We start from the raw sequence: 23,842 nt of genomic DNA, 5'->3' as shown, positions 1-23,842 counted from the left end.
CTTCCCCTTAAAAAAAGCTGCAGCATCAACTCAGGTTTCAGACACCACTATGTGATAAACACAACTAGTGCCTGAGGCATAATAAAGGTTCAATTCAGCACTTATACTCTATTATACACCAGAGAACCTAACCACACAAGCTATCAATCTATGAGTCCAGACTTTTCTATCATTACCTATAGGGGGAAAAAAGACTTAACTGCTTCAAGTGATTTTCTGTCAAGTCTACTGCCTGTTAAGGGAGAGCTCCTACGTTAGCTAGCTGCTTGTAAGTCCAGTTCCTGTGCTGTTCCAGTATCCAACTAAGCTTCAATTTCATTGTAATCCTGAAATCACCCAGGAATATTCCATCTGTACATAGCAGCTGTGCTGATGTCAGCTGTTCTTCATTTACTCTTACACACTTCCATCTGATTTCATCTCTCCATTGTTTATTTATCCACACAAAGATTTTGCAAATCAATTTTTCATGCTTTCTCATCTAATACAAAGTGCTACCAGAAACCAGGAAACCATTTTTAGTTCAAAAAAATAGTTTAAATTTTACTATTCTGAAAAGTTCTAAACACATCAGCAGTAGGTATGTGGAAATTCCTCTGAAACATTCAAATGGATAAGGACACTTTAATGTGAGCTCTAAAGTAATTCCATCCAATGACAAAACTTCAGTTTAAGTCAGGACAAAGTTATAGTTTGGTAAAATCTATATAAATCACATTTCTATCTTTGAAGGCCAATTATGATCTCATTAAATCAATTTATAACCATACAAGTTGTTATTTATTTAAAAGTTATTTTCTTCAGAATGACAGGTGATATCTTAACCTGAATCTGGCAAGAGGAGGTCAGATACTGGTATGGTTACAATTGTTGAAGTAGTTACCCAGAAGAAAACCACCAAAAGCCACATACCTCCTTAACTGTGCAACCTCCTACAACCCTCTCTCAAGATAAAATATTATCTTGCCCCCATGAAAGTGACACCTATCTGTGCAAGGTACAATTTCTTCACTTACTGTTTTTTAACACCAGGCTAAAACCTACGCATTTTCCTGTCCTCCACTTCTTCAGTACATGGAAAAAACAAGAAATGTCACTTTCTACCAGGGAGAAAGCAAAGCCACTCATGTGAGAGCAACCAAGGAAACAAAACAATACAATACAGAACAGTTCAGGAGAACAGTAAACTTATATTCTTAAAAAAAATTAGCAAGTGATCAGGGAAGTGTCACTGTCATCAGCAAAAGAATCACAGACTTAATATTGTCTTTAAACTGACAACCCAAGTTAAATAGTAAAACAGCAATTCCTGCAACAACCCACCAACTCACCTCACGTTGCTGACATCAACTTACGGACCTGTCCTAGGAGCCGTGCAGCCGTCAATTCTTCTCAAAGTCCATGCAACAAACAAAACTGGAATGGTTCAACCATTAGTCACCACTGCTTGCAGAAAATGCCTTTTTCCAGCTGTCAGTTAAAAACACTTTTTCTAAATTTACCCCTAAATCACATTCATTCTTTCGAGACTCAAGGATGCTTTCATGTCTGATAAACCAAGGTATAAGCCTACTTTCCTCAATTAAAGAAAGATCTGAAAAATATTTTTGACACTGTTACCTGCTCAAATCCCCACATCCTGCAAACTGGACTTAAAGAAATCTAACTTAAATAACACCATTGCTGAAGGAACAAGTCTGGCTTACAGAAATCACATTAAATTGTTCATGTTTTGTTACCCACCTCCTCAGTATAAAGCAAGGGAATACAAACACCCCAGAACCTATGCTCTTTAGTCCACTTTCTTGTTTATAAAATCAAAATAATTTTCTGGCTTACAAAAATAACATTTTTTGATACATCTCCCTTCCTGAAACTAAACTGACAAAGCATCTCTCACACAAATGACAAGTTTAGCTCTGGCTGAAGTAGCAACATCAGCAAGAATTTCCCCCAAATTTCCTGATCTTCGCAGGGTATTTCCTCAAAGCATCCTGTAATAGAGAGTGAGCTGCAGCATAAGCCACAAAGGGTGGACAAAAGGTGAAAAGAAGAAAGCAAAACTTTCAAGTTAAACAAGACAGCTCTTCTGGGACAGGCAAAACAGTGTCAAAAGCCAGGATTTTATTAACTGGCTATGAAACAATTATGAGGGGCTGGTATCTGGTCAAGAAGACATAAAGGATCACGTGAAGTAAGTTAGGTAGCTCAAATACTCAAAAGAAATCTTTAAGAGAATAGAAAGAGGATAAACAGGCCTGTTTTTTGAAATTCTGTTAGAACCAGGCATTAAAAACCTCTGAAATCATAAAGTGTTTTTCCACATTTCCTGGCATTCCAGAGTTTGTCAGAGGAGTCACTTGATACATACACTTATGGCAAGTACAATATAAACAAGAAGAAAATTGTTTCAGGTATCTTTATTATTTAGTAACACAAAGGCATGAGTTATTGTTCTAAGGATGTATCAAGAACCCAAGATTCCAACTGTAAAACTCAGAGCATGAGAAACATGCTAACACTACGGTGATAAGACAAATATCAAAATACTGACTGTAGAATTCCAACAGGCTTTTTAGTTTATTCTTTTTTTTTTGGTGGTTTTGTTTCCTAATTGTGATGGGGAGGAGTAAAGCCATTTTAAAAACTGAGACAGTAACATAAACAGGTCTCAGTGCCTGTTTTGTAAGTATTTGACAGTCCTAAATTTACCTACTACAGAACAAAATGACCAAAAACTGTGGCTGAGGCAAGTATAAGTAAACCTATTAAGGCATAAAGGATATCAGACCTCAAATGGACTAGAAATTTGAAAAACAGGTATTTTCAACTAAAAGCACTGCTGGCACAAAACTCTAGTCACAGTCTAGTTAGAATTCATTTCTGAGACCCACAGATCTTCAGCTATTAATGTCTAGATTACTTCTGTCCAGTATACAATTCATGTCTACATCTGTAGCAACTGCTCGATTTTAAGTTCATCACATACATATTTCCACATATTATAATAGGATTGAATTTGATACACTAAACTGATTTTTTTTTTTAACTTCAAAGTTAACAAGTGTTACTGTGCTTGCATAGTTTAACACAGGCATGTGACTATCAGTTCTCTAAAAATACCAGGTTATAAATTCAGCACTTTACTCAATAACCACAGAAGCACCAAGATAAACAAGCTTGATAATCACAGCAAAATAAGATATTAAAAAGCCATCCAACAGAAAGCCAATTTCAGAAAGTCCAGGGAAAATGGCCCACTACATAAGTATGTACTTAAACAGCACCATCTGAACAATTATTTTTAGAATGTACTAGGACTGCAGTGCATTCCAGAATAGTAAGAAGTGACAACTGCCGTGAAGCAGTAGCCTCAGGGCTATGTTAAAACTATTGAATAATTTAAATAAGCTGGTGAATTTAACAAAAGATCTAGGCATTAGTTAAAAAATAATGTTTTGTGGCAACTGATGTAAGAAATTAATTGGATTCAAGTATAAGCATCTGGCTAGTTTACTTCAACTGCCAGAAGCAGAAAACAGAAAAACATAAGTGCTCTTCACCTACTGCCAGAGGGGTCTGGTACACCCTCCTGCCTCCTATTCTCACACTCAGCTTCAGAACAAAACTTTCCCCTTTCCTAATCTGAACATTAGAACTAAGCCCCATTCTTCGAAACTAATTTCCTATAGTGAGAACAACACAAGTGCACAGGCATATGTGTGCTGTTCGCTACTGCCAAACAGAAGGTTTTTATTTGAGATCTTAGAAGACATTTAATTAAGTTTGACTACAGAATCCCTTAGGGGGAACGATTAAAAGCTTTCTGCTTTCTAACAAACAACTTCTCACTCTTAAAGAAAAATCTAAGATTTTCCCTTTTATAGCTCTCAACAGTTCCAACACACTTTTTTGTGACACAAAGCCACAGGAAACCTCAGAAGATACACTACTTCCCATATTGCCCATTGTGACATTTTGGCTCAAATTTATTTTTTAAGTAAACCCAGCAAGGTAGAAGTCTAAATACCATTTTCACAAGAACCTTTATTATTTCTAATGATTTCAATGTAAGTAGAAAAGGCTTTACAAATATAACAGTCTGAACCACAGCAGAACCCTGTTTCACAGATTCACGTGGCATCTCCTATGCAAGGGACAGCAAGACCCGACCACATTTTTAGACCTGTACACTCTTAATCTTGGATTTATTGACTTGATCTTCAGATAGGAAGATGCCAGGTTTAGGTTTTATAAAGGATATCTATATGACATTATAACAAGAGGCCCATGGGAGGCCAAACACATTTCCTAAAGCACAATGCATTACAAGTAATTTTCTGCCTAGGCCTCCATTTCTAGGGTGGTTCTGTGTGATGGAAAAAGGAGCCATTTCTTTCCCAATCCCATTTTTTTGCCAGGAGATCCTGCTTAGGGAAGGCCAAGATCCAAACCCAGTCATCTTCCAGCAACATAAGATCTTCTGCTGAAGGCTTGTGATGCAGTATAAAGGTTAGAAGGTGTCCTGAAGCAATTTGGAGGGAATGAAGAGGGAGAGAGAGTCACAAGATGCATCAAAGTAATAATGCATGTAACATAGTTCCAAATGACTTCAACTCAGCACGAAAGAGGAACTGGTAAAATCTCCTTAGAATTTCATTGCCAGTTTTCAAGTGATTTCTTTTGCTAAAAATCGAAAAGGAATTTAGAATAAACTTCCCATGCCAGCAATGACATAGCTGGAAAAAGAAAGGTCTGACTGTGGGCTACCGATGTTTGCAAGGAAGAGGCTGTTGCTCTGCACAGCATGAAGCGAGAAAGGCAGAATTTACCTGAGCGGATTCGCTTTCTCTGGGCCTGAGGGATTGCTGATCATGTGGGCTAGCAGCACATCCCTTTAATCAGAGTATTTCAGTCTATTTCCTTCACATGGACAAAAGAACAGGACTTTACAAACCCAGCAGCCACACGCTCCTCTAAAGGAAGAAACGTATTTACGTGTTTAGAACGGGGAAACTTTTTCAGTGCTGGCAATCACGTCAGATTTCAAACCCATTTGATGATCTCTGCCTTACTGCACATTCAAACCTAGCAGGAGTGTAAAGAGACAGGGAGGAGATGAAAACTGTGTGGCTATGGACCATACACAATCGCTGGCCTTATCTTGGCTCCAGCCACCAGTTTCTGCTCTTGACTTAGTTTGCCGTCTAGAGAAGGGTCACACCAAGAATGTCATTAGTGCTTCACAGAACTGAAGTACAAATATGACCCATGGACAGGAAGCTTACACAGAGGCATTCTTTCCAAGTGCCCAGAACATTTTTCTCCTCTCTCTCTCCCCAACACTTTTTCTTTACAATGTTCACACTCTTTCCCTCTCTCAGCTTAGAGGTAGAAGACAACATCAACAAAAAAAAAAAAATGCATAGAGAAACAGCATAAAGTCATCCTTCACACCTCAGCGGATGGCAGTTCAAAGGGGCCCTACCTACCTGCAACCCTGTCGTTTGCTTCAAGAACTGTTTGCCCAAGGAAAAAGAGACGAGCAAATCCTGGAAGCAGATCCTTCCCCAAAGGAAGTTTCTTTCTGAGTCTGCAACCTGGAGCTTTTGCTTGAGACTCTGAGCAGATTCTTTCTTCAAACTCTCACACTGGTTCTTTACTTTTGTGGGCAGCTGGAAAAAGAATGAAGCCGTAGGCTGAGGCAGGGACTCCATACTTCCAGGGTAGGGAGGCAGAAAGACTGGAGGGGAAGGAAAAGTGCTAGTTGGTAACTTCTTGAATAATGATCTGTATTCCCTCATTTTCTGCCACACAGAGACATACACATAGTCACTGCAATAGGGGAGGATGACAAGAGATGAGTACTAGTACATGCAGTTTTTTTCATGCTCTGATGCCAAAAAAACCAACCCCCAAGTGTTGAACTGTGAACTTTCAAGACTATTAAGACATCTAGCAACAGATGAGATCAATCATAAGATGTTTTGTCCAGAAAGTTCTCTCAGTTTGTTACAAGTAGATGTAGGTGGGGGGGAGGGGGAAATTTAGGTGCTCATTTCTTGGAAAAATAATCCAAATCTCTCCTCTGTTCACTTTTTCTCGAGTGAATTAAAAATGGCATCTATTGCAATGCAGTGAACATCTCCCCATAATCTCTTTTAAGAAGAAATGGTCATACTTACCTGAATGTTTCCCTCACCAATGACTTCCTAACACCTCTCCCAACTCCTCTGGTAAAAGCCTTAGTCCAATCTCAGGGCTTTTACTTTATTTGCCAAAGTCAGACTGATTGAACACTAGTAGTATCTTAATGCTGTTGTGACAACCTTTGATCTAGCCTAGGCAGATTATGATTGCTGTGGAAGATAAGAACCTACTCAAATTCCCGCATCCTATTTCTGGATTTCTAAAATACTCCTCTTTTTATTCCCGAAAACCCAAATGCCCTAGGAGTTGTGAATTACGAACAACAAACAAAAGTAATGTGTAAGAGAGCCGAAATTTTCTTCTTCACAAATCCTGAAAGCTGGTTAAGACTCCTGTGAAATTTTATAAGTAGCATGGAGCCCACATAAAACAAAACAGAACCAGAAGTCACTGGACTTCCAACAGCTACAGGGATAGCTGCTCACATATGCATTTACTGGTTATTATCCACTGCAGTACCTTCTGCACAACAGCAGTGGCAGGCATGTGCATGTGGGGCAGTCATTGTGCTGAGGCACACAAGGCACCATCACTTGACCAGGCAGGCACTTCTTTGCTCTTAAGACATCAGGTAGAGCATGATCCAACAGTTAACCAAGGAGGTACATTACTCATTATGTTTGAAGAATTTTGCTTAATTCATTTTGGGACAGTTGGTGGTGTTTCTTCATCCTCTCTTCTAGAGCACACACCTAAACAAAATAGCTTCATATGGTTAGATACCTCACATGTTCTTCAATTACAAGCTTTCTGCTGCTCAAAAAAGCTTTCTTTCGTTCATTGTGCTCAAAGTAATGCAAGAAAATTGGGGTGGTGGGGGAAGGTTTTGTCATTAAAACCACAGCAATTTTGCAGTTAGAATAGCATACAGGAAACATTTTTGTTTTTTAAACTCGTGACAGAAAAAGCCATCAAGGACAAACCCTGATACTCTAAAGTAATTAAAACAGAAAAATCAGCAAGTTCTTTCTAGAGAAACTGCTTGGGCATGCAGAAGGATACTCTGCTTCTTTGTTCCTGAATATGGTTACAGTATCTCAAGCCAAGGTAAGAGTTTGTAGTCTAAATAGAAAGAGTGGCTCACAAAAATAGGGTTCTTTTTTATTGTAATTTCATTACTTTTCATCAACTTAAGATCAAGATATGTTTCTATGCCTTTCAACTGGACAAAACATTGTCTTATTATTTCAGACCAACTTTCAAAGATTAGAGAGTGAGGCTCAGTCTTTTCATCCCACATGCATGTTCTTGTTTCTTCCTATTCAGAAAGAGTAAGTGATGAACACAAATAGAAATGCACTTGGCCAAGAGATGTCTCCAGGCTGATGTTTGTACTCTCCTCTTCCAGTAAAGAAGACAGAAGAAAATCAAAGAAGATAAAATAACAATAAACATCATGTGTTCAATGGAAGTGTCTACTGCTCTGTATCTGCTGGCTAAGAACAACATTGTAAAAGGACAGTAGCAGTTGAAAGCATCATTTCTTCTTAAAGATTCCCTTGTGAAGAGAAGGTTCTTTTTAACCAGATAATTTGATAAGTTCATGAGATTCACGGCATTGCAAGTTGCTCTAATATTAGTTATCATTCAAAACTACAATGCCATACACAGCACTACAAGCTTCATTTCAGGTGATGCATTGTAGCTTACAAGCACTGCTGACTTTCTAAGTCAATATTCTTTTCCAGCAACAGAAGGTATCAAGATATTCAAAACAACAGAAGGTATCAGAGCAGATCAGCCCAGACAAAGTAGCATGACCCAGCTTATTGCAGGGTCCTTTCAAACAGGAATCTGTCTAGGCCCTCTGTAAGAAATAGTCCTTAACACAAAAGACCCTATTCAATGGAAAAAACTCCAAATCACCTTCAATACACTAAACAGTCTGACATCACCTATTGCAGCTTCAGGGGCGTAGGAGACAGGAGTACTTGGTCTTATTTGATTCGTGTCTCTTCTTCAGCAGAAGACACAAAGATCCAAAGTGAAATTTAAGGGGAAAATAAAAGCATTCTGAGGATTTTGTCCATTGGTGTTCTCACAGAAACAGCTGAACAGTTTCTGGAAGATCAATCTGAAATAAGCTGCTAGGAATGACTTGATGTTAAATTCTTTTTCTTTCATCAAGATCATGGTATCTCTCCTTTTACAACCAAGGAAGAACTCTTTTACTTTTACCCTTTCATACAGAATTCTTCCCTTAAGCTGACTTTTCTTGAACTGTAAAGAATAAATGAGCTTGGTAATTTTTGTGTTCTAGCTATCAAAAACCCTAGTCTGATTGATTCTTACACAGAGATATGTATTTCAGGCTGAAACAACTAAATCTTTCTGCATTTTGAGATGAGAGATGTTAATGAATACTCCATTGCACTTATGAAAATACTAAAGAATGAAAAAGAAGTCTAGAAAAGACCATCCAAAGTACCTGAATCCCTCTTACAGGAATTTTGGGAAAAGTTCTTTTGTTGCCTCATATCAATCACCAGAAGTGATTTGTACTACCTAGATGGGATGTTAGTCAGCTTAAGCAGCTGAATATCCAACAGCTCTTCTCAGTCACTGTACTGCAGTTTGTTGACAGGGCAGGCTCTGATGGGATCCTTTGGGCTGAAGCAGACAGAAATTATGGCTGTGATGACACAAGAAAAACACACTGGTGATCTACAGATAGAGATGAAGTCAGGAAAGCACCAACACTTCTGTTTGTGAGCATATGGAAGATGGTCATGAATCCTGTAATCAATACCCTCATCTTCTTTGGGCAAAGAGAGGAATCTCTGCAATGTGTTTCCATAGTGCCCTGACTGTTGATAAATATGCCTGGAGGAAAATTCCCTTTATTGCTTTCTTCCTTCTCTATAAGGCACATTCCACAGCCAATTCACAAGCCCCTGAGGAGTGGTCTCCATTTTTCTGCATCAGTGAGCAGAAGCTCAATAGCCAAGAAATTGAAAGTTTAAACAATTATGAGTAAATTGTACAGGATACCATCTGCAAAATAAGCAAAAAATTGAATCTCCGTATTTGGTTAATGGTACAGAATATAAGCAACAATATTTTTCATATTTCTAATACTGTAGCTCCAACAACTGCAGGATCCAAGTGAAAGAATATAGAAAACAGGACAAATTGCCATACCCAATTCAAGTTACCTGCAGTCAGGTCTAATACTTCTCAACCCTCAAACTGAAATTTTAAAGCATTATGCAATTATTTGAGATCTAAGGTGCAACTACCCCTGCAGAGCATTTGCAGCTCTTATAGTTGCAGTCTCCTGCTGCCATTAATTACACCTCTAGACATATGTGCAGGCTGCAAACCCACCATGGGATCTACACACCAGCATCCAGCTGAACTGTTATTCAAAATAAACATTAAAAGAACAACAAATTTTAGTAAAACATAATTTTCCCAGAAACTAGCACCAACATGGCTCATGTATTAAGTATCAAAATGAGTGATATAAGCTGTTTAAATTCCAAGCTACTGAAACTACAAAAAAAAATAGTAGCTTTCCAAAACTTTCTGGGGGGGGGCAGGGGGGAACAGGAGGAGGAGACTTGATTGGAGAGAAGGGCAGAAGTTCATTCTGAACATTATAATAGCTACATCAGATAATGTTATTTAGTCCCAGGATGGATAGAAAAGGCAGCAAAAACCTTGGTCAAAGTGTTATTTTTAAGATTATCATGCACCCTGTCATTAAAAGATAACTATGCCAACAAACAGAATGGCAACAATCTTGACTTTCTAAATTCCAGAAGGTGTTTTAAAAGCATTTGGCCTCTCTCCAGAAATGTTTTGTGCTCAACTTCTTTAAAGACCCAGAGGGTCACAGCATTGTCTAGAGTATCAGACAAGGCATCAGACAATACCTAGTTAAGACTGGCAGAGGTACCAGCCCCTGTGAGACTCTCCATAAACTCCTAGTTTAGGAGTGGCAAAAAGCCCTGGCGTTTCTGAACTCAGCATGACACAGAATTCCAAAATTATATATAGCTATCACAACACCACACATTTGAGAAACACAGCCAATATTTCTTGGCACATATACAACAACAGGAAAACACTAGGGGTATGAAAATGAATGATTGGTTGATTATAGAAAATACTACCTTTTAAAAACAATTCCATTAATAGAAGCATCAATTTTATACAATTAAAGAAATGGGTATTTGCTAAACAATATTATAATTATTTTTCTTTTTGAAACTGTTTATATTGCAAGAATATTTTTAAATGTCCTCATTAACATGCTTTTTATTTCTTGTCAGCTTTTATGCCAAGTACAGTTGAAAGCAAACCTTTTTTGGCCTAACTAAACCACATTTTAATCAGATTAACAGACTTTATTGGCACTAACATACATTTCTGTCATAAAAACAGACCTTCTTTCAGTCTTACGGAAATTCTATGCTTCTGGGCAGAGTGCATGAGCCAATATTTTAAAAAACTTTTTTTTAAGACATCATATGATGGCTATTTGTTTGCTTTTTTCTGCTTAAGAAAGCCAACTAGAGAAATAAAGGTCACAGCATTTCTTTATACCTTGAACTTCCTTGAAAAAAATTAAATAAAGCCTGTAGTTTCTTAATGTTAACAGTGCTTTTTGTATTTTCCTTTGTAGCTCTTGATACATGGCTTGCTCAAAATAATTTGATTCTAGGTAACAGAAAATTCTTACACAATTTTTTTAAAGCACCATTTCTCTTACTAAGTTTTCAATCTTCACATAATTCCTACACTTCTCTGGTCAGAGTCTTCCAGACTGGCTATCTGTAGAACCTGGAAGCTGAAATACCACACAGTTAGGAGGAGTGATTTCAGTGCTGTTCCAACAGCCACATCAGACTGGATATTTGATTATATGGGGCTTTGGGTGGGTTTTCTGGTTTTTTTGGTGGGTTTTTTGGAGGTAGGGTGAGGTCCTATCTGAATTTCCAGATGAGAACAGCTCAAGGCTTTTCTCTGTAAGTTTGGACACTCCATGTCTTCCCTCTGGAGTCTGCAATCTCTGGAGAATTCAAACACAGCAGAGAAATTCCCCTTTCATGCAATAATTACTCCAATATAAGTATTTAATAGATTAATGTTAGGAAAAGGCAATATGGGCACAATAATACCTGGGTTTTTTAAGTCATCAGTTTCACAAAGTTTTATTTTGGAAAGCGCTCAAAAGTTGTATTTCATATTTGAGCACTTAGGTTACTTTCCATATAAAGTCCTGATTTCTACAAAGGGTTTCCTTACTCTTAGAGTTAATAAATTTAGAAAGCACTCAGAGCAACAGGCTTGATCCCTTCTTCATTTTCAAAAGCAGTAAGAAATCTACAGCCAAAACTGAATTTTCTAGTAACTGTTACAGCTCAGGCACAAAGTGATGTCAAATGCTATTGTAAGCTGTCTTAGTTCTTCAGCATTAATGGATCTGTGATGCAAGAGAGGTTTATTATTGTCTAACATGACCAGTTGACAGTGAAGACAAACTGATTTAGTCATGACTTGCAAATGATGTGCAAGCACACCATGATACACCTCTGTAATACAGTCTGACTCTCAGGTTCAAGATACAAGTTTAAAAAGTCTCATATGAAGCCAGTAATGCTTTAGATCAGAATTACATTTTTATATTTTTACCTAGTATGTGTTAACAGTACATGAAAAAAGCATTCTAAATTGTCCTGTACTGCTACCACCATAAAAAATATGCTGTCTTTAATTAGCTAATTAAATGTTTTCTGAAGATTTGCTGACTTAACTTTCCTTATTGGACTAGTGCCTCAATTCACCCACATTTCAGTATTAAATTAAAATTGCGTCATTTTTTCCAAACCGCTTGGAATAAGACCATTGCAAGTTTTAAAAATGTTTCAGTCAGCTGAGGTAAAGGCCATTTGACATGTATAATTTTGTTCTGCTTATGTAAAACTATTTGCATTGAGTCCCCTTATCTTCTCTCCATGCAAGCACCTTCACACCTACCTGCTTTGATCAGCCAGAACTCCAAGCTTTTGCACTAGACACAATTAACTTTGGCAGTGCCTCTTCACAGGCATACCAGTGTGTAGTGTTTGACTGTCATTCTGTATCTGTTGAAATATTAGCACTTGGTTTAGCTTGTATACAAGAAAAAAAAACAGTATCAAGTCATACATAAAAGAATACATACAAAACCACTGATTTCTAGGCTAGGCATACTGTCTTCACAAAAATTATTCAGAACAGGGAAAAAGTCAGACATCAAATAACTGTACCAAAATAGCAACTTACCCCACTGACTGATCTGGGCTGGAGAGTGTTTAACCATACACTGAATCTCACAGGACCCTCTTTCCTGCATTTGAGTCAAGATTTCATTGATAAAAATAACCATAATCCAGGGCAGATAGAAAAGAGCTTCCCACGCACTCAGGCAAACATGCAAGACGGTATCACAGAATCATTACGGTAGGAAAGCTTAGGAACCCTCTTGAAAACAACCCTACCTTTTGAATCATTACCTAACATTTCTGTATATGATGAATATCTACAACATGCAGAGTTTATTTTGAAGCAAGTCTGACAATAACATACAACGGAGGTATTCTTGACATGACTCTTTTAGCATGAAATTAGTTGCCTGATCTGATTGCTGTATCAAACATAAGTAAAGGTCAGTGTTTCCTCAAAAGAGTTGTTACAATTAATAAAATGCTTCTGCCTAATACCAAGTTGCTCACAACCACAATCGGGTAATGATTTGCTTTCATACTTACTGCAGTTCATTACAATAATGTGCAATAAAAGACAGTCTGCATTTAAAAAGTTACTTGGAAGATGCTACCCATCTCCAAAGCTGGGACATAGAGCACTGGGGCAGGGAAGGACATGGGGAAGGGTGTAATTCCACAACTCCAGTGGAATCACTTGATCACCTGTTAGAAGAATGTGGCAGACTGTTCTCAAAGAGCTAATAATTTCACCATGATAACCTTGGTCTTTAAGGAAATGAATCATTAACTGGATAGCACAGATTTTTGAACTCTACTATATCTAGAGTTCTTTAACTGCAGCAAGACAATACTGACTACAGACTAAAAAAAATGTATGCAAATATATGACAGGCATTGGAACTATATTATCTTTAAGGTCCTTTCAACACAAACCATTCTACGGTTCTATGAATCTAACTGCAATTTAGCAACAGTGGTAAAAGACATTATTGACAAAGCATAAGTATTTTAAAGGGAAAGCTAAGAGATAAAATGTGAGCATTTACATTCTTCTTACACACAACCAATCCATCTTTTTTCCCCATTCCATTCCCCAGTATGCATTAACATATCTTCCTTTCCTCCTCTTCATCGCTTACATCTGAGCAAACTGTTATTCTGAGCAGTGTCCTAAATAATAATGTAAAAAAAATATGCCTGTGCAGCCTGCAATCAGAAAAGCCAGTATCATCTGATTACCCTGTTCTCCAATTATCATAAGGCAGATTCAAACTACCATTACACATTCATTTGCAGCATGAATATGTAGCAAAACCAAAGCTAGTCTGATGTAAAAACATGATACTATGGACAAGGACATCAGTAATCCATCTCCCCACGGTCCAGGCAAAGTACACAATTCAAAGGGAGGAACCAGAGTTACTATGAGGAAGCCAAATCCAAACAAGCTTAACAATCTGTCTCAGAGTTGGAGCTAGCATTAAACACAGAAACATACAAGTTACAGGAAAAGGGGGCTCATAGCTACTGTAACAATCAACTCATCTCCATGTTTGATTAGAACCATTAATTTTGTTCAGAAATTGACAAAGTTAATAAAATGTATTCAGTTCACACATAGGGTTTGTAACTCCATGGACTTGCAAATTGTCTAGTTATTACATTTAAGTAGTTTGCAAACATAAACCTCTCATACTCAACAAGATTACTGCCTACTGCACAATTCTTACTGGGTCTTCAAAAGCACACAAACCCTAAATAACAAAAGAAAACAAGTATTTCTATTGCACATTCTCCACAAAACCACTTTTGAAGCCACTGTTAATTTTATATCCAGTGTCTCACCTCAAAGAACAGAAGAATGCACCAATGAAGTAGATGAGCATGGTCCTATTTTTGCCTCTGCAAGTACAAGGTGAGGAACATAAAAGAGGCATTCCCAACATTACTTATTCTGATGGACAACAACCAGCTATCCAGGTAGTACACCACAAGTGGAAAGAGCAGCAGCAGGCCACTCAGGGTTTCTTTTCAGACAGTCAGCAAGTCAAAATACACAAAACAAAAGGGAAACTACAATAGGGAACATGGGAAAGAGATATGAGAAAACTGAAATACTGGAGGCAAAGTGAAGAGCAGCATAGTAATAGAAAAAGTGTAACTTCAGTGCCACAGTCAACAAGACTTTTGACAGAAACCCCTGAAAGTCAAAAGTCATGCACACAGGTTTTTTTAAATTCCAGTACTCATGGATCTTTTTGTTTCTTTCTCAAATATTAAACAAAAATACCCAGGGGGGCAAACATAGTTGAAAATAAAATCTTTCAAGGCTGTTTCCTACATCCTACATTAACCCTGTAGCAGAACCGCTGACTGGATTGAACTCCACTGAATTCAATACTCCTGAAGCATTAACTTTATTCATTTATGAAGCCACTGGCAGGACTAGAGTCAGTGTTATGGGTATAATACTTAGGCTTCAACATTAGCCTGACTACTCCACCAGCCATGCTATTTTTAAGTACAATTCAGTTTCTTTCATGATCTGGTGCAAGTCTATATGGTTTTTATCTAGTTTTCAAACACTGTTCCAATGCAAGTTCCATCATATTTGCCAAATACTTAAGAACCATTCTAATATCACACAACAGTGTCTACTGGTAAGAGTATTTATTCATAGAAGTGACTGCTATGCTTGACAAGAGAGCTAACATTAAAATCTATCCTTCTAAGTAACCCGTAAAGCTGGCAAAACATTTTTTGTTATTACTTCCATGTTACTACTTGAGGCTGAATGAAGGTAAAAACATCTGGCATCACTGTGCAAAAAAAATTTAAAAGCATCACAGGTACCCTGCAACCAAAACTTTTCTAATAGAGGCCCAAGAATTTACAGTGGACACTTGAAAAATCAGATTCTATCAAGGTTTAAACAAGCAAAGCAGATGAATTCTCAGGAAGACAGCTTTCAGTCTTGAAAATTTCCTATCAGTACACATCTATTTGTGTTGTATTTCAAAGAGCCTGATCAGCTGAATTTACAGCTCATCATTTTAATGTATTGTTAATTCTGAATTTCTACACAAACTTTTTTGGATGATCAGTGAACACATTAGCACTTACCAGAGCTGGCAATCAAGTACTTGAAGAAATTAGGCCCTGTCAAGAATATTTTGCAATATATATAATTGTTTTTTCCCACACTTGTTTTAATTGCTCATATTGGGAGAGAAGAACATTAAGTTCCCAGTTTTTATGTACCAAACATTTTAGAAATCTCTTCCTGCACTAACCAAATCAGGGACAAATGTTTTGAATGTCTTCTCCAATTGCAAATGGCTTTGAGTGAAGAATCCTTGTCCCAGTTTCAGGAGCATTCTTCTTTTGAGACCACTAGTACAAGTGCATTTTAGAAAAATATTAAGTGAGACTATTCTGTGCTAGAATAAGTATCATCCAAGAGACAGCATGAAATTGAGAATCAACTATAACTCAAGCAGTTTTATTAGAAAAACAAACCAGTTAAAAAAAAAAAGGAATGCAATAGTTAAGTCAAAAGTACAATAGAACTACACGTGACCATACTTTTGTTTCACCTAACACAAACCAAAGTTCAAGTATTTCCAAAGAAGCAAAACCACACTTATGAAACATTTATGAAAGCTAGTGCCATACCCTCTCAGAAATAGTTCAACATTAAAAAATGCTCATCTAAAAGGCTAATTGAAAAGAAGAATTTGGGAATTCTCAATCGAAGACTGTAGCAGGAAGGCAACAGAATCATTTAGTCAGTTTTGCTGAGCCTTCCCCAGTTCCTATGCTGTGTACCTAATGAAGTGCCTTCCTACAATTTTCAGATAGCCTACAACCTCAGAAAACATTTTAAAGTCTGATTTGTCAGGTAATTTAACTTAATTAGGAAGCTAGAATAATTGTTTTGTTTCTCATGCTGACTTGATCCTCAGAAGTGCTTTCCTTTTCATCAAGAGACATTCAGGACGACATTTGCAACACTAGCAGTTTGTCAGCCATAACGCAAATGTATCTTAAAAACACACCATGGGAAAACACATTCAGCATTTGTAAAACTACCACTGTCATGATGAAATTATCGGTCCCCAAAATACAGGACCTGGCTAAAGAAAGACAGACTTCCAGATACCTCCCTCTCCTGTTTATTTTAATTTTCAACATCCAAGCTTTTTCAAAAAGTTTCACAGAAGTTCATGAAAAGGTAATCAACAGGCACACAACAGGGGAGATACATGCAGTTGCCAATTTCTCCACCTTTGTTTTCCCTCAAGTTACCTACCAAAGCCATTTAACAATTCAGTAATTCAGCAAAGAGAAGGAAGAATAGTTGGAATAAACCTGAACAATGGTTCAAATGCATATTCCATTTCCTTGGCTCCAACACACTCACTCTGGTCTGCTCACTGGCCAAAGTAAACCCACACGAAGACCTAACAAGTTCTGAATCACTGGTCTAATGATAGTCTGAGCATGTTATTTTCACTCCCATCATGCACTTATACCACTTATACCACATTCTCTACCAGATGAGAAGACACAAAATGAGAAAGTGATGAACAGAAACTTTCCAGTTCTAGAATATCCAGAAACAGTAAGTCTGAAGTACTAGGCATAGTGAACCCTTGAGCCTTGGAGATGCATGCAACAAGTACAATGGATGTCTCTCCTCTTGTGTGCCAATCCTGCCTATCCAGCTGCTGCTTCCTCTGGAAGGACTATTGGACCTGCACAGGTTGTTAGCTGTCCAGAAGCTTGTAGTCCGCTGCCAAAGCAATGGGTTAAGAGTGCACCACAAAAAGTGGAACTGCTGACAGAAAGGAGCAAATTCTCTGCTATACTCTGTCAAACTTCACAATTCTTTACTTCAAGTTTCTGTTCCCTTCTACAAACACCAGTGAAAAGGAATTCAAACACAGGAACAACACCAAGACAGTCATTCCTTAGGTATCTCCCCAAAAATATGCATAACAAAATTTAAAATCCTTCAGTCCCAAAAGTTTGAGCTCATTGCAGCTTTGCCAATAGCACTGTAGATTCCAAGACTGTAGGAGCCAGAAAAGGGGACATGATATGGCTATAACCAAACAAAAGGTAAAACAGGCAAGCACTAGTTATAGACTGCAGAAGGAACAGTAAGGTTTTTCATGGTCCTTCCAGAAACTTTAAATAAAGTTAGATGTTCTCCCTCTCAAACTAGAGTGTAGTAAATTAAATTCATTAAAAAAGTATGTTCACCATCATAACACAGTGTTATATCCTGATGGCAAATACTTATTTTTATGATTTGTGTTATACAAAACACAAATTTTATCACTTCCTAAAACTCACTATTTTTAAGGTAAACTTACAATTGTACAATGTATTTGAATAAACCAATATGGATAATAAACAGTGCCACAACCATGGGCTTAAGAGAGAAAATACTACGGTGAATTCACCACATCATCTTTCCTTTCATCTTCCCAAAACATTCCATCTGAAGCCTCTCAATAGAACAAACTAACAGGTTGGGGAGAAAGGTAAAGGTACAGACAGCAGGCAGAGAAAGGTAAAGAGACCTTAGGAAGGAAGCAATCTCTTTGAAACAAGGCAGCCACTGGAATTTGCAGCAGTATCTATATAAAGTTTCATGAATAACATTCTTGGGGAAAAAAAATCTAAATAAAATACAGGTGTGCATCAGGAGCAAGTCAAAGATGTTCAAGAGAACCAATAATTAAATGCAAGCTTAAGAGGATTAATAAAACTCTGGCTTGCAGTCCATACATCATCCTAAAATACTTAGGGTTTCTGGTTTCAGTTCTGTGATTGAGGAAGAACATTGTTCTAGTGAAGCACCACCTTCAGTTCTGGTTTTATAATTATTGGTCCCAATTTCTATGTTCATTTCTCAAAAAAAACCCAACAAAAAATAGAATTACCAAACAAGTATCTCATCACCTTGCTTTGTAAGAAAGAGTTTAAAATATAAATTTATGCAACTGTACTGAATTTCTCACAGGACCACCAACTAGGTGAGGCTGGAAGGGATCTCTGGAGACCACTTAGTCCAAACACCACTGCTCATGGCAGGGCCAGCTAGCAGAAAGCAGTAAGAAGCTACAAAAGAATACACCACACAGTGTGCCAACTTTTGAGATGCAGAAACAAATGGGGCTAGCAACTAACAGACCACCTTCCTCTCTTCCTGTCCAATTTTTTAGAGTGAGTAACAATGGTACTTCCCTTTATAAGAAAGAGAAGCTTCATTTTAGAGTCCTGTGTTCTACTTATTGGGAAAACAGGCTTTTTCTTTACAGGAATTATCAAACATTCAGTGATGCACAATGTACCACCAGCCCACGAGGTAACTATATTTAACATCTCATTTTGACACCTGATAATCAAATTGGTAAGCTTTTTTGTTTACACGTGTGTTACAATTTGATATTTCCCAATTTAGGGGAAGCCTTTCTCTATTTGTCAGCAATTTCTTCCAGGACATATACCATGCCTGCACTGTCAGGAACTGTCTACAACTGATTTGTTACTAAAGACTTCTCTACAGCAGAATTAGGGTATCAAATAAAAAGCTTGCCATATTAAAGTCTAATTTCAAGAGTGTAAACATTTAGTGAAGCTGTTAAATTCTTTTCCAACTGATACAGTCCAATAACTGCATTTTTTATTTATAACTACTTGTTTTGAAACCGAAGAGCAAAGAGACAGCTACAGGAAATGTGTGAATTTTTTTCTATCTATCTGCAAGACCTAGGAAACACCAAAAGACATGAAAAAACTAAGTGCGAACAGACACAGAAGCTTCAAAGAGCAAGTTCCAAAAAGTGCAAAGACAGCAAGTAATGTTCAGGGACACTATTTTGATTGACTTCAAGAGATTTTCATCGGGATGCTTTGGGACACACAGGTTTGAAAAGAGTACATGGCAAGACTACAAAATAAACCAAAAGAGCAAGAAAGCAAGTAACATAACCACTCTGGAACCTAAATATAAGCAGGAGGGATTTTTTTTGTTGGTTGAGTTAGTTTGTTATTGCGGCATTTAAGTGTTGAGTTATGTTAAATCCATAAGAAGAATTAAAGAGACAAAACTGCTCTTCCCTAGTTGTCAAGTAAACACTGACAGTTACTTGGGACCCACTAAAAACAGTGATTTATTTAAACTGGACCAAAGATTGAAATTGTCATGGGCATTCCATACTACACTTCTTTATTAAGCATTATAAAATAAGGTTTTAAACACCAAAACTTTTTTTTAAGCTAAGACATCTCTTCTAGCTTTCATAAACTAATGGCCACATTAATGATAAAGAACACACTATACTGCAAACACACTAGGAGAGATATAACAAAACATGTGCAATCTCAGTGACTTCAATAAAATCTCTTGAAGTACATACACGTTTTCAACTGAAGTTTTATTAATAAAAGTCTTAAATATATAAATAGCTTCAAAAACTACTCAAACGTCAAAGTTATGAGAAATTAAAATCTTCAAGGAATGGATCTTGATTCCTATTTTTGAGTTTCATTGTTACAAGAGATAGATGAAGTTCAAAGAACTAATATAATCAACTCTGTGTCAAAACCATGGCAATTCACATTTCCCTCTGTCTTGCTAATGTTCCTTATAGAGCCATTCTGACAAAAACCCCAAAACATTGATAAGCAGTTGTAATACAAATACTCAATTTTTAGACAGCTATGAATAAATTCCAACAGAAAATTCTTCCCTAGATACATCACTCTTTCTCCAGGGAAAAATAGGCTCCAAATATCTAGAAATAATAGGCATTTGTCAAAGGATTTGAAATTCATTCTGCCTAGATACAGCATAGAAATAACTAATCACATACAAATATCTTAGGAATGCTTTTCCTAGATCTATCTAGGACTGCAAGAATTATTAAGTATCAATTAAAAAGTTAAGGAAAGTATTTGTTCATCTCCCTTCAGCTGGATTTCCATGTATTAAACCTGAGGTTTAATGGGATTTTATTAATTACTAAGTATGCTTTTTATTACATAGTTAATTATCTGAACTGATTACATTAACCTTTAAAAGGCAAAAATAATAATTTAACAGTTTGTTTTGATGCTGAAATGCAATGTAAGTTTCATTTGTTCAACATCTGAAAACCTTAAATTACATGAGGGATCATCCAAACCAGAACAGAAAAATCAGCATTACACAAATATCTGAATCAGGTCCCACAGCACTTACAACTGGTCACATATTCCATATGAATTTCAAATAATGTAAAAGTATTTGCTTTTCAGTCTCATATTCCAACAAATAGTACATTTATTGATAAACACAGTCACTGAATCTCTACATCTATTCTACTCCATCTGATAACTCCTTAAGCTTCTGGATTTTAACAGTTTATATTTTTTTTCAAGTAAGAGACATACTAGAATGAGTAATAAGCTTTACAGTCAAGATCTACATAACATGCAAGCTTTTCTATTTCCTTTTGCATTTTTTAAGGGCAATGACATCAGGGGTCACTAATTTCAAAGCAATTTACATAGCATAAATTATGCACTGAGCTGTTCTGGCTTATTTTTTCTTCTGTGTTCAGCCCTACTCTACTTACATTTCTTTTTTTTAGCTAGAAGAACTTCAGTACCATCTTGATACACAGTTTTTAAATGTATTTAATCCACATCAATTAACCAAAACTAACTATCCAAACTTGGCAATACTAGAAACTCAGCAATCCCTTTCATAACTTTCTTCCATTAGTCTCAAACCCCTAATTACAAGAGCATGAATGTTTCCAAAGCACAAATAGCAGTGACAATTCTTTTCAAAGGCAAAACAGAATCAATACAATTCTTGGTTCTAAGTAACTAAAAAGAAGAGTATCAAGAGCACCTTAGCTTAAAGTCCTCATCCAGCAAAACTAAAATTCCATCCATCTCCAAAGCCTATTAACCAATGTTCCATACTTCAAACACTTACGCTGAAATCCAAACTGATTGCATAATAGAAGGTTTTGCAAAAGGCACCTATTAAAATTTCTGGCACCAAGTTATTAGACTAATTAGATTTATAAACTTATCCAACCCAATCGCCACTGTTCTACAGAATCACATGGCTAGTTCAGATGAGTTCAGTTTCTTATGCTGTTGAGCTGTTCATCACAAGCATATCCGCTTGCATCCAGGAAGCGGCACATACACAGACACTTCTTACAGACACATCTTAAACATCATACAGTACCATAAATATGGAAGACAAAAAGACAAGATTAACACTTGTAAGTTGAGCACAATGCTCTAGTCAATGACAATATGGAAAATGTTTCTGAAATATGCTAGCCAGTCTAATTGCATATACCTAAAGATACTCAGTACAGTGGCTTAAAATAATAGGCTCAAATAGCACCTACTGTTAGAGAGCAGTATCTGGAGGAAGAGGGTATACTTACAGCCGTGGCTTTGTCTTCCTACCTGCCCCTTCTCACCCACCAGTGTTTATAAACATTCCCCACATGAAGATTTCTAACAAAAGAATATACTCTTTTATTCTTGATTATCAGCACCCCTTCTTTATCCTGTATGTTGGGTACTGAACCACCTTCATGAGCACAGTCTTCCCCTGCAGTCAAGCTTCTACTCCTGATCTTCAGAGGCCATTTATTGCTCAGCCATATTTACAAATTGCTGTCTCTTTCATGATACAGAACAAGCCCAAAAAACAGAGATCAATAAAGTCCCATCTTTCTCAGACCCCTTTCTCCTAGGATGCTTTACAGAGCATATCAACAAAGCTATATTAGAGAGGATCAGGTACATTTTCTTAAGAGTAAAGCTACACAAGTAGCTTATACACGTAATTGCACCACCTTCCTCAATCTTCAGCAGTTTTTCTTCCAAGAATGTAAAATGCTCATGTGTCTGTGCCTCTTCCAGTAGATATGAGCAAGATGTGGCACATGACAAGGACTAACGCAGTAAAAATTTTAGTTGTTATTCCTTTATGTGTATTTTATTCCACTTTCATAATTCTGCACCTATTTTCAGAGAAGTTTAAGGTATTCAAAGCCTACTGAAAAAGTAATCCATCACCTCAGTGTTCCCAGCAAATGGCATATTACAATATCACCCAGACAATAATATGATGCAAATGACTACCCAGCATGAGGAAGAAAAGTTTCCTGAATAATAGTTGAAGTATAAATAGAACACTTGGCTAATCCTTATTTTAGGCACAAGTAATTTAGCATATTCTAATTTCATATTCAAGATGTTTCTCTAAGGCTATGGAAAGATACTATAGATCAACTTGCTACATAAAATAGGTTATAGACAGAAAAAATGGATGAAGAATAGAAATTCATGCCAAGACTAACACTAAGCAAAACCACATTTGCTAACTGGCCTCATACATTAGTTATATGCCATGCAAAGCCTTGGAGTATACTACACTGGGTTTTGAATTTTGTATTTTCAGAGTAATTCTTTCCAATGCTACCTCATGTGGCAGCAAACAATATCTGAAGTAACATTTTCTATACAGTAAATACTGTAAAGAAAATGTTACTTCAAATATTGTTTGCTGCCACAATTTCTGTATTTCTATACAGTAAATAGGGTTATTTATTGACTTTCATAACTGCAATTAGTTTTTACAAAAAAGCCTAAGTTTTGCCAAATGTTTTATATTTAAAACAAGATCAACAGGCTTCCTGCATTTCTTATTCTTTTTAGTGTTGACTTGCAACATTATGGATTATTTCAATATAAGCCACATCACACTCCACTTTAAAACCTAATCAAACATCCTCTCCAAACACTAAGTATAACCCCTGAAAAGTTTGCAGACTCCTCCAGCCTCTGAAGTGGGAGTCTGGAACAGGTGCTGTAGATCAAACACAACACTAATATTTAGCCAGAGAGAAATGCCAGATCTAGTACCTGGGCCTTGTCTTAACCCAGGTTTTGACCCAAGTTCTTCCCACAATGGTACCCTTTGGGGGATCATATTCAGGTCTTGTCTAAGCACACTTGTTTCCACACACAAAACAAAAATACAGCACAATGAAAAGAAAGGTATTTTCAATGTATTTCAAACTGGAAGTTATAAATAAAGTCAGAAAAACCCCCAAATGCCTAAGTAGATTACTTGTCTCCTTTAGGGTTTACTGATCTCTGACGCGCTTCCTGATCTGCAGAGAATCAGATATGCCAGCAACTCTGGAGTCCTGGAAAATGTGCTCGAGCATTTATTAGCAGCATAAAGTCAAATTCCTCCTCTATGATAATTACTTTAAACATTTGAAAAAGGAGCACTGTGATGAGGGCATATTTTTAAAACTCATGCCAGATGTCAGAGACTTGGTAACTAATTTTAAAAAAGTAACTCCTAGTCTCCT

The 23,842-nt window shown here is 36.9% G+C and overlaps 1 protein-coding gene and 1 long non-coding RNA gene across 3 annotated transcripts in view; both read right to left on the bottom strand.

Annotated features, from left to right (window-relative positions):
- The window catches only part of TSC22D1 (TSC22 domain family member 1), a 90,591-nt gene that overhangs the window by 47,558 nt on the left and 19,191 nt on the right, over positions 1–23,842 (bottom strand). The gene's annotated exons all lie outside the window — the stretch shown is intronic.
- LOC136553464 (uncharacterized) lies at positions 2,406–8,515 on the bottom strand. The gene is made up of 2 exons (XR_010783162.1): positions 5,493–8,515; positions 2,406–4,525 (listed from the first exon to the last, which is right to left on the bottom strand). It is a non-coding gene; the product is annotated as an uncharacterized lncRNA (long non-coding RNA).

This window comes from Molothrus aeneus, chromosome 2, assembly GCF_037042795.1.
Source record: "Molothrus aeneus isolate 106 chromosome 2, BPBGC_Maene_1.0, whole genome shotgun sequence".
Classification (NCBI taxonomy): Eukaryota; Metazoa; Chordata; class Aves; order Passeriformes; family Icteridae; genus Molothrus; species Molothrus aeneus.
This window is presented reverse-complemented; position numbering and strand designations above follow the sequence as displayed.